This window comes from Montipora capricornis, chromosome 14, assembly GCF_036669925.1.
Source record: "Montipora capricornis isolate CH-2021 chromosome 14, ASM3666992v2, whole genome shotgun sequence".
NCBI lineage: Eukaryota > Metazoa > Cnidaria > Anthozoa > Scleractinia > Acroporidae > Montipora > Montipora capricornis.
This window is the reverse complement of record NC_090896.1, coordinates 39,674,586-39,689,585: the sequence shown is the minus strand read 5'-3', so window position 1 is coordinate 39,689,585 and position 15,000 is coordinate 39,674,586. Positions and strand designations below refer to the sequence as shown.

The 15,000-nt window shown below is 38.9% G+C and overlaps 1 protein-coding gene across 1 annotated transcript in view; it reads left to right on the top strand.

Annotated features, from left to right (window-relative positions):
• LOC138032788 (uncharacterized) overlaps positions 1–11,819 on the top strand; it is a 30,036-nt gene extending 18,217 nt beyond the window's left edge. The window contains exons 8-16 of the mRNA XM_068880516.1: positions 1–150; positions 259–426; positions 1,782–1,892; positions 2,309–2,425; positions 3,047–3,137; positions 3,531–3,911; positions 4,596–4,718; positions 9,243–9,383; positions 11,224–11,819. The exon at positions 1–150 is cut by the window's left edge and continues 227 nt beyond it. The gene's annotated coding sequence lies outside the window, so the exon portion shown is untranslated. The remainder of the gene's footprint in view (positions 151–258; positions 427–1,781; positions 1,893–2,308; positions 2,426–3,046; positions 3,138–3,530; positions 3,912–4,595; positions 4,719–9,242; positions 9,384–11,223) is intronic.
• The last annotated feature ends 3,181 nt before the right edge of the window (positions 11,820–15,000 follow it).

Here is a 15,000-nt window from a genome sequence, read left to right as displayed (position 1 = left end):
AGAGCAGGAAGAAATGATTACCCTTCAGATAGCTTTGCTACTGTGGATTGGGTCGCTTATCAGGGAGCTCCTCCCGGTGGAATTGCAGGCGAGAAAAAGTTTTCTCGTTGGTGGACTGGAACTAGTTGTCAGACTGTCACTTTGCCAAGCGTAAGTAAACTCAGTTCATTGATGTCTTTTATCCAATGTTTGTCACCTTAGCAGTCTAAAAACCTAAGCGTTGGATTTAGATGTTTCCTTTAATTTTTAAATTATCAGGGGAAATTCTCTTCACAACCAACTGTCTTCATAACAGCCGAGCACTATAGATCAAGCCTGAGGCATGACGCAACCAGTGTCTGGTTAGAAGACGTATCTGCACGTTCGTTTAAGATTTGTACCCGAGAACTGCAGAACTTTGCAGGAGTTCACGATGGCATTTCTGTGGTGAGCAGTGCGTACTAATTTTGTGATTTAGTGATGAGCTATCCCTGGTTGTAAAGATGTTGTTCTTTAGTTAGACTCTATGTATAGGTAGACTAACTCTTGTCGCAAATGGAGAAAAAGATTCTTCCGTTATTAGCTTTTCGTTCTCGTTCCACAAAAGAGAAACAATAATAAAAACAGGAACAAACTTAATGACATTTCAGAATTTTTTTATGGTTACAATTTCATTAGCATCAGGAAAACTATCGCGTTTTATACTGTTATCAAAATCACGAAAACCGTGAGCTGTCCTCTTCAAGTCACGCTTAATCGAATTTTTTTTCCAAGCCACGCCCAATCTTGTGTGACACAAGCTCGTGGCTGGGACCTTGAATAAGTTTATATTTAGGGGCATCCAACGTCTAAATGTTTTACAATTTATCCGAATCACCTAAAAAGGTTTCCACAATGCTTGCATAAGCCATCACGTGAGGATTCGATCGCTAAGTAACCTCAGTGCATGCTCAATACAGCAAATTTCGATCCATGGCAGCGGTCTTTTTTCCCGTACTCGTCAGAGCAGGAAACGCAAAAGGAAATAGACCTCCATCAGTCATGACAGGTGATTTCATTTTTGACTGTATCGACCTTATTGCAATGCCTATGATCTTGCCTAAAGACACATTTTGCAAACACTGTCCGTTGATTTGTATATGTATAATAACATGGGATGGAGGTTAATTAAAGATTAATTTCACGCGTATTTTTAAAGTTTTCACAAAATTGCCCCAGTGGCTCATTGCGATTACATGTTTATCGCATAAACGTCCAAACTTAGAGTTCAATTCCGCAACAAATGAACACTTTAGTCTTAGAATTTCAGCAACACGCTTTCATTTGGTTAATTAAGGTCAACTCCATAAATTGTCGCTGTCAACAGAAATAATTATTATAAGCATATTATTTGTGGATAAAGATTCTCTTGTACATGTAACCTCGCTTGCTCTGGCTGAGCAGCTGTTAACCAATCAGGCACCAGTTGTTCAAACGATGGATAGCGCAATGCACTGGATAAATCACTATGCAGCGGATAAACACTCGCAAAATCAATTGGGTTATCCAGTGGATAGTGATTTCTCCGGTGGATAGCGCTATCCATCGCTTGACCAACTGGGGCACGGACGCTTGCTTTGGCTGCGCAACTGTTAACCAATCAGCGTCAAGTAATTTTGCGGTATCCGTGTGATAAACGAGAGAATCCAAGGTGGGCGATTGTCTCCCAATACAAACCATGAGTTATTTGCATTGCGACGGGTAAGGGAAGTAAATTCGAGTGTAAAAACACTGACTACCTATTTGTTTGTTCTTCTCCTCAGAATTGGTTGGCGTTCGAGACCTTACACAGACCGTTATTTTCAGAGCACAGTAATGTCAGCTTTCCAAATGGGATCTTACCTTCCAAAAGTAACAATTTCGCTTTTTGCCAGGTGTGGAAATGTAACAATGATAAAAAAAAATTGCTCCGAAGAGGGCAAGGGGTTACCAATCCCATTTCAATGCGCACATATCTTTGCAGACATGTCAACGGAGCATTTATTATATTCCCATTTTTCACTTTATCTCCTAACAATCCGAGCTGCGATGACCAAAATCACATTTCCCATTGAGGGAAATAATAGGATAACAGTACAATTTTCTTGTAGCGATAAACATAATGACTTTATTTGTATATCGTCATCTTTAAACACTTAGTTTTTAGGAAAATACTAATCACTAGATGCAGTAACGTTAAAAAAAATTCTCATCTTGAGTGGACTTCATCATGAGTACGGTTCTACGGCTGCACAATCAAAATTTTCAAAATGACCATCTTCAAAGCCATTCTATATTTGGTGATTTACAGGACGTGAATTTTAAACGGACGTACAATAACTACCCAACAGTGATACTTACAGCCAAGCATTCTAGCGGAGGAGAAAATACATCTCCGGATTGCAACGGAATTGTCAGCTGGATTGAGGTAGAGATTTAAAATGCTTGTGGGTTTCCTGAGAAGAGATAATAGGAAAAAAGTACTTTGGATTGCCATACAATTGCTCAAATACTCCCTACAGTTGAAATTCAAGGCTTTCCCAGGCACGAAACCCCGAAAAGGGGGTGTATTATTTAGCTATGACGTATTATTTAGCTATGACTAGCTATCATGGAAACATTAACTTAAAACCATCACCGCGGGCACGAAACTAGTACCTCTCCCAAACTGCACGTCTCATTGAAAAAGAAGGAGAGTCTTAGGCTCCTGCCTTGGACTCTGATTTGTCAGTTGTCCTCTCCCTGTTGCCTAAAAACCAGCCTATTATCTTTACACATTACACCATTAACATCGATATTTTTCACCATATTTTGGTTTTATATTTGAAGTGTAGTCAGCCATTCTCATTCCATAGCCTATCGTGTTCTTTGATAGACTGGCGAAGGAAGGGGGTGAAAGAATTTGTAATGTATCAAAGATGTTGTAATATCTTTGCATCCAGGGCACGCCAAAGCAAATGGAAAGGTCTTTAAACGAGGCTGTCTTGTTATGCGCAGTGCATTTCGCATTTTGAGTCACTTTTGCTTATTGTTTTTGTTTTTCCTTTAGTTCATCAGCAACGCAAAATTCAGAATCTGCGTCAAAGAGCTATTTGTTCAGCGGTTTGATCCACTAACTGTGTCGTACGCGGTGTTAGCAGGTAAATAAGATATTGGAGAGTCAAGCTGTGTCACGGCACTACAGTGAATTTAGTGTCGTTTTACTATTTAGTAGATCGCCCCTCTCGCTCGCTCGCTAAACGACATATGCTGAAATTACAGTCAAAGAAATTTGCATAATTACTATAAGAAATAGTAAAAACGAGTCAAAACGACGTTCACTTAAAACTTGATAACGACGTTTTGACCGAAAATGACCGAAGAATGACCGAACGTTTACGGTCGAAAGGTCTTTATCAATCCGTCTCGTTAAGCGATAAACAAGTGGAGCAAGGTTTTTTCTTGAAAAATGCCAAAATTTCATCTTCTCAAAAAAGGCCTTTTTAAGATGATTTGTCAACACTGAACGTATCAGTTTTTGTTTTAATTTTTAGATATCTGCCCCGATGACTGGGTGTATTTTAAAGGTTATTGCTACCAAAAAATATCATCCTGTGATTCCTGGAGCAATGGCGAGGGCAGGTGTGCTGCACTGGGAGCCAACCTCCCCAGTGTTCACAACTAAGACGAAAATGTCTTTCTGCAAAACTTACACAACGGAGAAAATGGTTGGCTCGGTTTGTCTGACATAAATAGTGAAGGAACGTTCGTTTGGAGTGATGGAACTCGATTTGACTTCCATTACTGGGCAACGAATCAACCCAATAACTTCCATAATGAGGATTGCGTGCACACCCTCGGTTCACTTCAGGCTCACAAATTCAAATGGAATGATGTCAACTGTTCAAGCTGCCATAAGTACAGCTGTAAGAAAGGTAGGACGTTAGCATGAAGTAATACAGCTGAGAGCTAGCCAAAGCATAGACTCCTTCAGGGCCCCTTAGGCGATGGCTCAACTGAACGGTCCTCGGCCTCACGTGACTGGTTCAAAGCGAACTGCCCTCCATTCTCTCGGAGTAAGCCAATCGTAATGTAGCTTTTATGCTGGTGCCGAGGTTCGCGTTCAAATTTTCCACCAAAAAACTGACTTCATGTATTCGCAGCCAAATCGGTGGATGTTGGAGAAGCTGTCAACTTGGTAAACCACTTTCAAATTTGCGACAAAAGCCAATATCGAGGTTTACCGAAACGCCGGGATCGAGATGAAGTGCTTATTTATCCGACGAGATCGTTTTTGAATGAGTGACTGTACTTGTGGTGTAAAGGAAAGATAAAAAAAAGAAGTTAAAACAAGTCTCTGAAGTTTTAGCGAAAGGGAGGTTTTTTAAAGCCATAATTATTTACGTGCGCATCTTCAAAAGAGGTGGAAGGAATTTTTTTTTTTCCGTAAGATCTCGATATCTTTGAAAGGGTCGAAAATTAATATTAATCGTCGTGCGCGAAGCTAAGTTGTAATTAAGCACCTGTAAATAACAGTACGACCCTTGAGCTATGCCAGTAAGAGTTGTTTATCTGGGAACGCTACATAGTCGGTTGATTATATTTATTTTACAATTTAGATTACGACGAGTGCCAAGGGTTTTCTCACGACTGTCCAGAGAATGCTACTTGCATTAATGATGATGGATCCTTCACCTGTAGATGCACTTCAGGATACAGTTACGACGGAAGGAATTGCTTGGGTATCTACTACTGATATGAAGTTTAAAATGTTAACTAAAATACACCTTTTCATGGTTTCAGACGTCATATTGGTTGGGGAGGGGGGTGGAGGCAAACACGGCTTAAATTACAGTGAATGTGCGGGAATTTTGTCGATTTTGAACCATCCTAAATCTTTTAAGGTCTGATTATTGTGAGCGAAAATACCCCCCAAAAGGATTACTTTCGTGACTACGATTATAACGATCAGAATCAAGGTATAATTGTAACAACCGTAAGCGAAATTTGTAAATTATGTATGAGCCCTTGTAAACAAAATAATGCAAATTCCCGCAAAGAATTTTTAGACGTTGTGCTTAGTGCCACGATCTAGTTTTCCGTTGAGTAAATGATAATAGGGAGTTTAAGCAAATCACTGCGGATGGTGCTACTACGGCTGCCGTGACTGAAAAGGTCTGGGGAGACTACGTCTCGGTGGTCTGCTAAATTTTAAGTTTAGCAAAGCAAAATACAAGGAAACATGGGCTAAAGGTGTTTAAAATCTCTTTTATTTAGTTTCTTACCTTCAAATGGCTTCGCTGAAAGGACGATGGCCGTTGTTCGCCATGCTAGGACGAACAGATTATTTCTGAGCAAAAGCAAATGCTATACACCTTGTACAATAACAACAATTTGATGGATGAAATATACAATTTCAGAGACAAATATCTCAAAGAATATCGAGTGAAAAAGACACATGTATCTATACTCAAAGAAGCAAAATAGCATCGTATAGTATCCAGATATAAAACGTCTTCACTAAATCCTCAAAGCAAACTTAACCGAAGAAAAACAACGGCGTGCTGAACTCACTTCGCCATTTCATGCAACACCTTTGCCAAAACTTATCGTAAGTTCATAATACGGATTTACAAGCTTATGAGAGGCAACCTTGACACAATCCTTGACTTAAATTGACTTTAAAGGATATAGTATCCAACAGAATTCTTAAAATGCCGAGATGTCCGTTGAAAAGGGCCAGAGAAGCGAAATAAACCCGACGTAGTAGCCACTACGGCAAAACATCGCGACTCACGTAGTCAGATTTCACACTACGGCGACACCGCGGCAAAATGAGTGCGCAGGCTTGAGCCACGCGCGAATCGTTTCCACGCGCAAGGGACTGGTACCAATTAAATTTGCAATAGAAACAACAGCGCGGCAAAATGGCGGCAATTTAAATTCTCTATGTTTGTTTTCATTTTGCGATGATAAGGACAACACTACTTTGATAAGGTTTAAATTTTGAAGAGAGCTTCCTGAAAGACTAATCTTCCATGTGTCTTTTCAAACCAAAAAACTATACTTCAAACCAGGAGAATTTTACCTTGCATTCGAGCACTAGAGCAAAAGTACGAAGTTCGTAATTTTATTAGTCGCGATGGTCTCTGCGTTGGTAAACCTTTGGGGGGAAAACTGTGCACTGAGAAGGAAAACGCCGGCTAAACATCTTTGCAAGGGCAGAATGATAATCCCTTCTGCGAAGATGGCTTATGTTGCTTATGTTGAATGAGGAAATCGTCTATTTGTTTCATTGGAATCATTTGAAAGTGAGAAATAAGCTTAAGTTCTTTTCATGCCCGCATCCCACTCATTCGGCAACTTGGATAAGTCACTTACCTGCCCTCCATTCTCATATTTTACAACACTAGTTACTTTTACATGAGCGAGGCAATAAAATAAAGAAAATAAGTCTTAATTTTAAGAGAGGATCGCAAAAAAGTTTTGAAACTAAGTATAAATTTGACTCCAATGCTACTTGATGTTTCCCTTTCACTTGGAGTTTGGTAGTGGTCCATCGTTGAAAATATTTTTTTAGTATTTTTCCTGCAGCTGGCTGGTAACTGTAATTTTTTTATCCAGCTTTGTCGATCACCTTGTAGAGCCTTGCTGGGATGAGGGTGGGGAAACATGAAAATCATGATAATGAAACCATTCACCTGCATGTGTTTGGAAAATACTGATTTCACTTTTGCATGCATTGCACCAGCAAAACTCCAGCCTAAATTTTTTTAAAGATACTGAGAGAGGAATGTAATCATACATCCAGCAAGACAAAAGGCATTCTGCTTCATACTCTAACATTTTATTGTGCACAACTGATCCAGTTTCACTACCCAATGATAGACCCACAACGGCTCTATCTGGACCCACAATGACTCTATCTGATTCCTTTTTAACAGCAACAACTACTATGCTATGTGTTACCACAAAACACAATATACAGTAACTTAAATATCTCTCTAATTTTATTGTTGTAAGTACTGTATATTCATTATTAAGACTATTACAAGTAGGAGCATTCTCAGAAGTTAATATCCAAACCCATGCTCAGCAAGAGAAAGACTACAATAACATACAGCTGTATTAATGAAAGTAAGACAGTTTACTTGAATTAAAAAACCAAATTATATTTGCTTGTTCAAACATTGACTTAGAAGGTGTGGCAAGTAAATAATTATCGTCCCTTTTCTAGACAATTTTGAAGAGCTGTTTGGAAACCATCTTGTATTAATCACTGACGTGCTCACATCTGTGATGTTTAATTTGCAGTAATACTGTTGTCATCATGCAGGATCTCATGCAGGAAAAAATGAGAGATAAATAACAACCCTGGCTTTTTTCATCACAAAACCAATAAAATATTCAACGCTGAAATCCTCATCACAATCTCTGAAAACAATCTGGAATGTTGCTTGCCATGCATGGTTGGACCAGATCAGCACACACACACCAGGAAGAGTTTTAGACTTAAGCACTGGAATAAGAATAAATGACATGTTTAAGAAACAACAGGAAACTGATCAAAGTATAAAAACAATAATATTATTATCACTTGGTCATTTTCACAGATGTCACTTAAGATATTTGAAAAATACATGGAAATCTGTGCCCTATTTGTAAAGATCCCTATATAAAAAAACTAAACAACTTAACTGACTCCCTTAATAAGAGGTTTTGTCTAACAATGCAGATAAAAACAGTTGCTCACATCTTGAAAGTAATGACAGTCAAAATGACAGCCAGCCAGATATCAACACTTTCCACAAGATTTCTTCAGGTCAGATGACTGGGACAATGAAATCAACAGAAATCTAGAGATCAATAACCTAGTGTGTCCTGCAAAGCAACACAGAGCTGGAAAAGAGAGAGCACCAACATCTACCACACAAACCATTGCTCTTGCTGTGGAGAACCAGGTCACAGAAAAATCCATGGCTCTCGTATCACATGTCAGAGGTTAAAACTTCTGTTTTGACAAAACCCTCCGCCTTTTTAGAGGAATTGCTCTTAGGCGAAAAACAGTAAACGAAAAATGTCATCAGTTTAAAATTTACAACTTTTAGGTCTTCAACGGTGTGACCGAAACACGAGCAAACATGGTTTGGCAAAGATAACTTCCATGGAAACGACATAAACAAATAAATATTTCATGCCTAAAATAAGCTTACCTCTTTTGACTTTCTCGTTGGAAACAACTCGGAACTACTGTTTAGTTTTTTTGTCGAGTCCCTGTTGAGCGTAAGATCTTGATCATCAAAAGGTCCAATAGAACTTTCCCTTCACCGCCGAATCGAATCAAGTGAATCAAATGTGTTCGAAGCGGAGCATGCGCACTCATTTTGCCGCGGTGTCCACTACGGCTGGATGCAACCGACGTACATGCGCAGTGTTTCATTTTGGGAGAAATTTACTTCCGGCAGCCGTATTAGCGCCAGCCGTAGCGATTTGCTTAAAGTCCCTAATATAAAAAATGCTAAAAACATTTTTAACATTTTTGAAATCTGCGTTTTTGCAGCGGAGTTATTGAGGTTTAATCTAAACCGTGTTTGCCCCACAGCCAAGATGGCGTCAGAAACTGTGAAAAGGTCTATCATTTAGCGATTATTCACCGAAGTGGAGGTAAATATCCACCACTTTCACTGACACTGAGGTGATTATTGTGTCTTAGTATGTGCCAGAAAAGTCGAATAGTCAACCGAATTTATCGGTAATGGAAACGAAACTGGAAGCCATTTTGTTTTTCTACTTTTGCCCAGAGGCGACTATAGTAGTTGCTCTTCACTTCCTAGCTAGTCAATCAGAATGCGCGGAAAGCACTACTCACTTGCGTGATGTAAATTTTACATAATTAATGTTGTGATAAATTGAAATGTTTAAATGTTGAGTTGTTACGTACCAACATATTGTTTCTGTGGCGGCAATAACATACAAGTTCATTACGTTTCTCTTTAAGGCAGAGGTTGCATCTTTTTCTTGAGCTATTTTAGGGTGAGCTTGATGAAATGATACGCCGTAAAATAAATTGGTCAATGTTACTGGTCAATTTTATCAGGTGAATTTAATTTACAGCAAATTGCAGACAACTGAAGTTAATGATGCGGGGTCGGTAGTACATATATTCTTTTTTTGGCAAGATCGAGACAGGAACTTTTAAAATGAACTCTCACTGAAAGAGTTTGAATGGCCATCTGTTGATTTTTCCGATATTTAACTTGTTCCAGACATTGACGAGTGTTCATCTGAAAACGAGTGTAACAAGAATGCAACCTGCACGAATACCGTAGGATCTTACAATTGCACTTGCAAAAAAGGATATGAAGGAGACGGAAGAAACTGCTCAAGTAACATCCAGTCTAATGCAGGTATTATCTCGACGGATGCTGGCAGTTTTGCTTTGCACGACTTGCGTGCCCATTAGTCACGTGATCTTTTACCAAAAGTTTAAACGATGAAATGATATATGAAATGGATCATATATGAACTGCGAATATGAAATCCTCGCAGTTATGAGGATCATAGCTTCACTTGATTTCATATCCGCAGTTCATATATGATCCATTTCATATGTCATTTCATCGTTGATTCATTCCTCACGGGAACATTAGAGCCCACAAATGACCAGCTCCCAACGTCAGTGGCTTCACAACTCAGTTGGTTAGAGCGTCGCACCGGAATCGCGAGGTTGCGGGTTCAAACCCCGTTGAGGTCCTGAATTTTTCAGGCTTCTATACGCAATTGCAAAAATTGCGTTCATAACTGCGAGTATCATAGCTTCACTTGATAAAAGTTTAAAGTTCACTTTCTTGTGTTCAGTTGGTTTGCCTTAGGGAGGCAATCGTTTATAAATTGCAATTTGAGGCATTTGAATTTCTCCCATGCTGTCCTCTAGTTTACTCACCCATAGAATTACCTTTGAAAAAAGCGCGAATTGAACACCTCTCGTTTTCCACCTAGTAGACCGAGAACAGGATGCGGGATTGGTAGCAGATGGATTTTGCTGCAAGATCGTGACAGAAACTATGAAAAACGCATTCTCACGGAAAGAGTTCGAATCACCAACTATTGATTTTTTGGATATTTAACTTGCTCAAGACAAATGTTCTTCTGAAAACGGGTGTGACAAGAATGTGACCTGCACAAATACCATAGGATCTTATAAACGCACTTGTAAAAAAAGGATATTGAGGAGACGGAAGAAACTGATCAGGTAACGTCCATCGCAAACGATGTAGACAGTTTTGTTTTGGACGCCTCACGTACCCATAATTCACGTGATGTTTTAATAAGGGTCCTTGAGTTCGCTCTATTGTGTTCATTTGGTTTCGCTTTAGGGGAGCAAACATTTATTAATTGAAAATTTAAGACAATTGAATTTCTTCCATTTAAGTTGCATCTGACACACGTGTTTTCTAATTAACATGGAAGAGTTTATCGGAAAAGACGAGGCCTTCGTTAAAGACTGGCTTGTCCGTCACGGACTCGAAAAACTTGTGGATGTTTTTAAAGATATCTTCATTTATACTTGTAAGCATATGAATATATAAAAGCGACAAGATGAACAAATATCACAAAACTATCACTGACGTGAAGACTGCGTAAAGACTACTTCGCATTTCGCATTAAAAACTAGCCTAGCGATTTTTAAAATCATGAAAGTGGAGTTAAAATACAGAAGGTTTGCGAATTCAAATGATGAGATCTTCAAGACAAGTCTTGCGAGCTAAAAATGCGATCCATCATCATTTATAAAATGTCTTGATTCTTCAAGGTGACGATCCCGGGGGCGGGACATTTGCCCTCTTCCTTCGTCCTCACCCCGGGGCATTTAGACAGCTTATGTGTCCCCTCCCTGGGGATTTTGCCCATTTTTTTAAAAAATGCTAATGCCCGGGGGTTAGCTCGGGGGGGGGGGAGGGCACTGCTGGAATTGACTGATGCATAACTGCATAACAACAGTCCTTCTCAGGACAACTCTGAGCCGAACGATCTTACTTCATTCAGTTTTGATAGTTGATGACTACTGGACTTGACTAATTTCTGGAGTCATCCAACTAACTAGTTTCTTTCATTATTCTCTATCTACCTTGATTTTCTTATATTATTCACTACTCAAGTCAATGTCATCTCTTAGTTTGTTTTGCCTGATATTAAAACCTCTTCCTGGTTCAAACTTTCTACTGAATATTTATTTTGTTTGTGCAGTTAACTGTGACTGCTGGCGCAGCAGATCCAAAATTCCGAGAAGTTCATGGTCGCACTATTCTGGTCGTGTCGACGCCATTGATTTCCAAACCAGTGGAAACGTTATTTTGCAAGGGTATCGCTTGTGGGGAGTGACCAGTGGTTCAACTACTTTCCAGGTCACCATTCGTTTGTACCGTGGTAGTACCTTGCTTGCGGAGAAGATTGGGTCCTATCCTACCAGTTCAAGTGTCAGAACATTTGAGGTCCTTTTTTCCCATGGGATTTCAATTCGTGCAGGTGTATTATACACTGCGACATCGGAAATCACAACAAGCTATCGTTCATATTACCTCAATGACGGAGTGGCCAGCGCCTCTTGTTCAGGAGTTGCAGTTACCTTTGCAAGACGATCGTCAAGAGACACAAACGGTTCTCGCAGTTATCGTGGCCAGATCCCAGCTTTGATTTTCCGTTCATCACAGTGTTAAAACAATCTTCAATCAGTAGATGAAATGAAAAATGCAGTACAGTAACTATCTACTGTTTACATCAATGATCTTCCCGCCTGCAATATTTTTTCAAAACCCAGAAAGTATGCTGATGATACCACATTTACCTTTTGAGCCGAAGACCCTCTTGTTCTCGAACAAAGAAACTATGCTTGAATGTCAAGAAAACTAAATTCATGATGATTGGGAGCCAAGAAAATGTATCTCATATAAATAAGGAGAGTTAAATACCCCAACAGATTGGGTAGTAAAACATAGATATGTGGGAGTTAACATAGATAAATCACTTGAATGACACTCCCATATAAAATTTATTACAAAGAAAATATCCACTGGTCTTAAAGTTTTGAAACGCATCAGCCCCTTCATTCCATCTGATACAGGAATAAATATGTACAATGCATTAGTAATGCATTACTTCAATTATTTTTGTACGGTCTGGGGGAATATTGGGATAGGACTAGCAGATAAAATCCGAAATTTTAAAAACAGGTTTGCCAGAATAATCACCTTTTCTAATTACGAGATAAGCTCAAATGTTCTATTGGATGAGCTTGGCTGGGAAAGATTTGAAATTTCTAAGTCGAAACAACTTGCTTTGTGCATGTACAAGGTGCATAATAACATTTCCCCATCATACCTGAGGCGATTCTTTACTAACACAGCAAATGTTCATGTCTATAACCTTAGAAACGCATGAATTAATTTTCACATCCCTAGACCTAGAACAGAGTTTGGAAAAGGGAGTTTACAGTTTGGAGGATCTGTTTTGTGGAATAGAGTTTTCCCATTTTTAAGAACTCAGCACACCCTAAGAAACTTGGAGACCTCACTCAAAGGGAAAGATTGTTATTTCTAAAACTTTTAAACAGTTAAAATCCGAAGTTATGTTTATGTAAGAAACGAATGAATATGATATATCGGTTTTTTTTTAATATTATAATGTAGTTTTCTTACTTACTAAGTAAGACTAGGTTTGTATGGAAAATAACAGATGTATTTTATACTACTTAATTAAATGTCGTAGATTGTACTCACTAGTTAGGAATGATTCCTAGAAAGACCCCTTTGTTTGTGATAAGATGTCGGGTATAAAGTAAGTTGACGATGATGATGATGACGGTATTAAGAATGATAAGATATGGTGTTCTGTTTTCTTAGTGGTGATGCAGGGGAAAAGATAAAATGGAAGGCTGAATAAGATAAGTTACTTTAATCGCTTCTCAATTTTTCTAGAGGCAACACTGAAAAAACATCCGGAGACCACAACCGAATCTTCCCTTTGTCCTGCCATCTTTGCCCAAAGCGATGACTCTTAGAGGGTGTGAATGGGGTTAACCGACTAGCGACAAAGGGCTAGAAAATATTACTGACTACCGACAAAACGAGGGAATAATTACCGACTAGCGACGTAAAAATTAACTGGGATTTACCGACAACCGACAAAGGTCGAAAATTTTAACCGACAACCGACAAAGTAATAAAAGTTTAACCGACAACCGACATGTGGATCCCATCAATTAACGAATCCCCATTAATCAACGAATCTGCTGAGGAGATCAGCTTTCTCATTCCGCGACCTGGGGATCCACTGCGCTTCGAGGGAGATCCCATTTGAAAGACAGAAATAAAAAATGCTCATAGCAACTGACTGGAGGTGGCCAAGAAAAACCGAGATAGGTTTGGTGATCCACACAGATATCCTGACTTGAAGTGCCATGTAAATAAACCAGTGCCCCTCTTCGAGGACTTGAGATAACGAGCGAAGGTCTTCATACTTAAACTTAAACCTCACCAGTAAGTTGTTAACATGCCTGAGATCGATGACTAAACGAGGCTTTTTCTCTTTAGCTACTAATGGGTTAAAGCAAAATGGCGTAGCAAGGACGCGGTAATTAGAAGAAGGGACAGGCTAATCACCTCTCAAAAAACTTGACCTTCACGTTTAGATTCACGCGCGTGCAAATTCCATAACGCAAGCAGCGAAAACTTCAATCAGGAAAGCTAGCCAGATAAATTAAAAGTGTTACATAACTTCAGGAACAAAGCAGTTTTCCCGTATCTTTAAATCGCTGTGACATTTTAGTGGCTAGATTGCAGAATACCCAGTCACTTAATTTTCATATGAATAACGTCCGTTGTTTTTGCCTCGTTCTTCAAAGGATGCCAGCACAAGAAGAAGATATAGATTTGACTAGGCCTAAAAGCGGAGCTCCCGTTTCTAACCCAAGAAGCATTAAAGTGCATATGGAAATACAACCTCGTTTTCAAGGCAAAGCCCTGGGAACGAGGTTGATGGAAAAAATTAAGCTTCTACATAAAGTACAAAATTAATTGTCATTAGGGTATACATTTTGTAGTGATCAAACACCTCTAAGCTGACTGCAGTAAATAAACAAGCCTTTGTGCACAAACAATAACCGACAATTTTAATCAACAACTAAATTAAAACTGAAATTACATGCACAGTAATCTCTTTCACAACATTTTCCGTTTGACTGATAATCTTTACACCCTTTCTCTTCAGTTTAGGACAACAGCAAAAATCTTACTAATTAAAAAGTCAAGCCAGCGAAAGAGTAGTAAATTCGGTTATTCGGCTGCAATTTCACAGTTCAAATAAGCAGTTAACGACTAGTCATCCACATGACACTAAAAGCCTATAATGTGATTGTTGAAATATGTCACTAAGAATCTCTGCTAAAACGGAATTGCGAACGTTTAAGGCCTTCTTCGTTTTTTTTGGCGAGTTTTACAAAATATGTGAGGCAGCTAGGCATGGAGGACATTACCTGAAAAATCGGTGATCGCTTTCGGCAATTCTACTTTTCAATAAAACCTGAATATAGAAAATGCAAAACTCCATAACAAACACCTTTGTGATTTGCGATGTACACGCAAAACGAAAAATACTAAAGCTTTTTTTTTATCCCACTTGACTTTGTAAAACCTGAAAAAAGTGTCTATTTTTTACAGATAAAGTGGACTTTTTTAGAATTTGTCTCGGATGTTCCTGAAGTCAAATTTATCAAGTTATCGCTTTATTTCGCTTTTACGAAAAACTCAGTGCCGAGAAATCTCTCTAGAATTGTTTCAGTCAAAATAGAGAAATGTCGACTTTTTTCTGCTTTCTCTGATTGACCTTCTCTATGACAGCTGTCAAAAAGTGGCGCGGTATTAAATGCTTCCTTGGCTTGGACATTTCTGCGCTATTTGTCTAATGAATCTGCATTTGAATTTGGCGCCCTTTTATGGAGCATTTTGAAACTAATATGGACGTTATAAT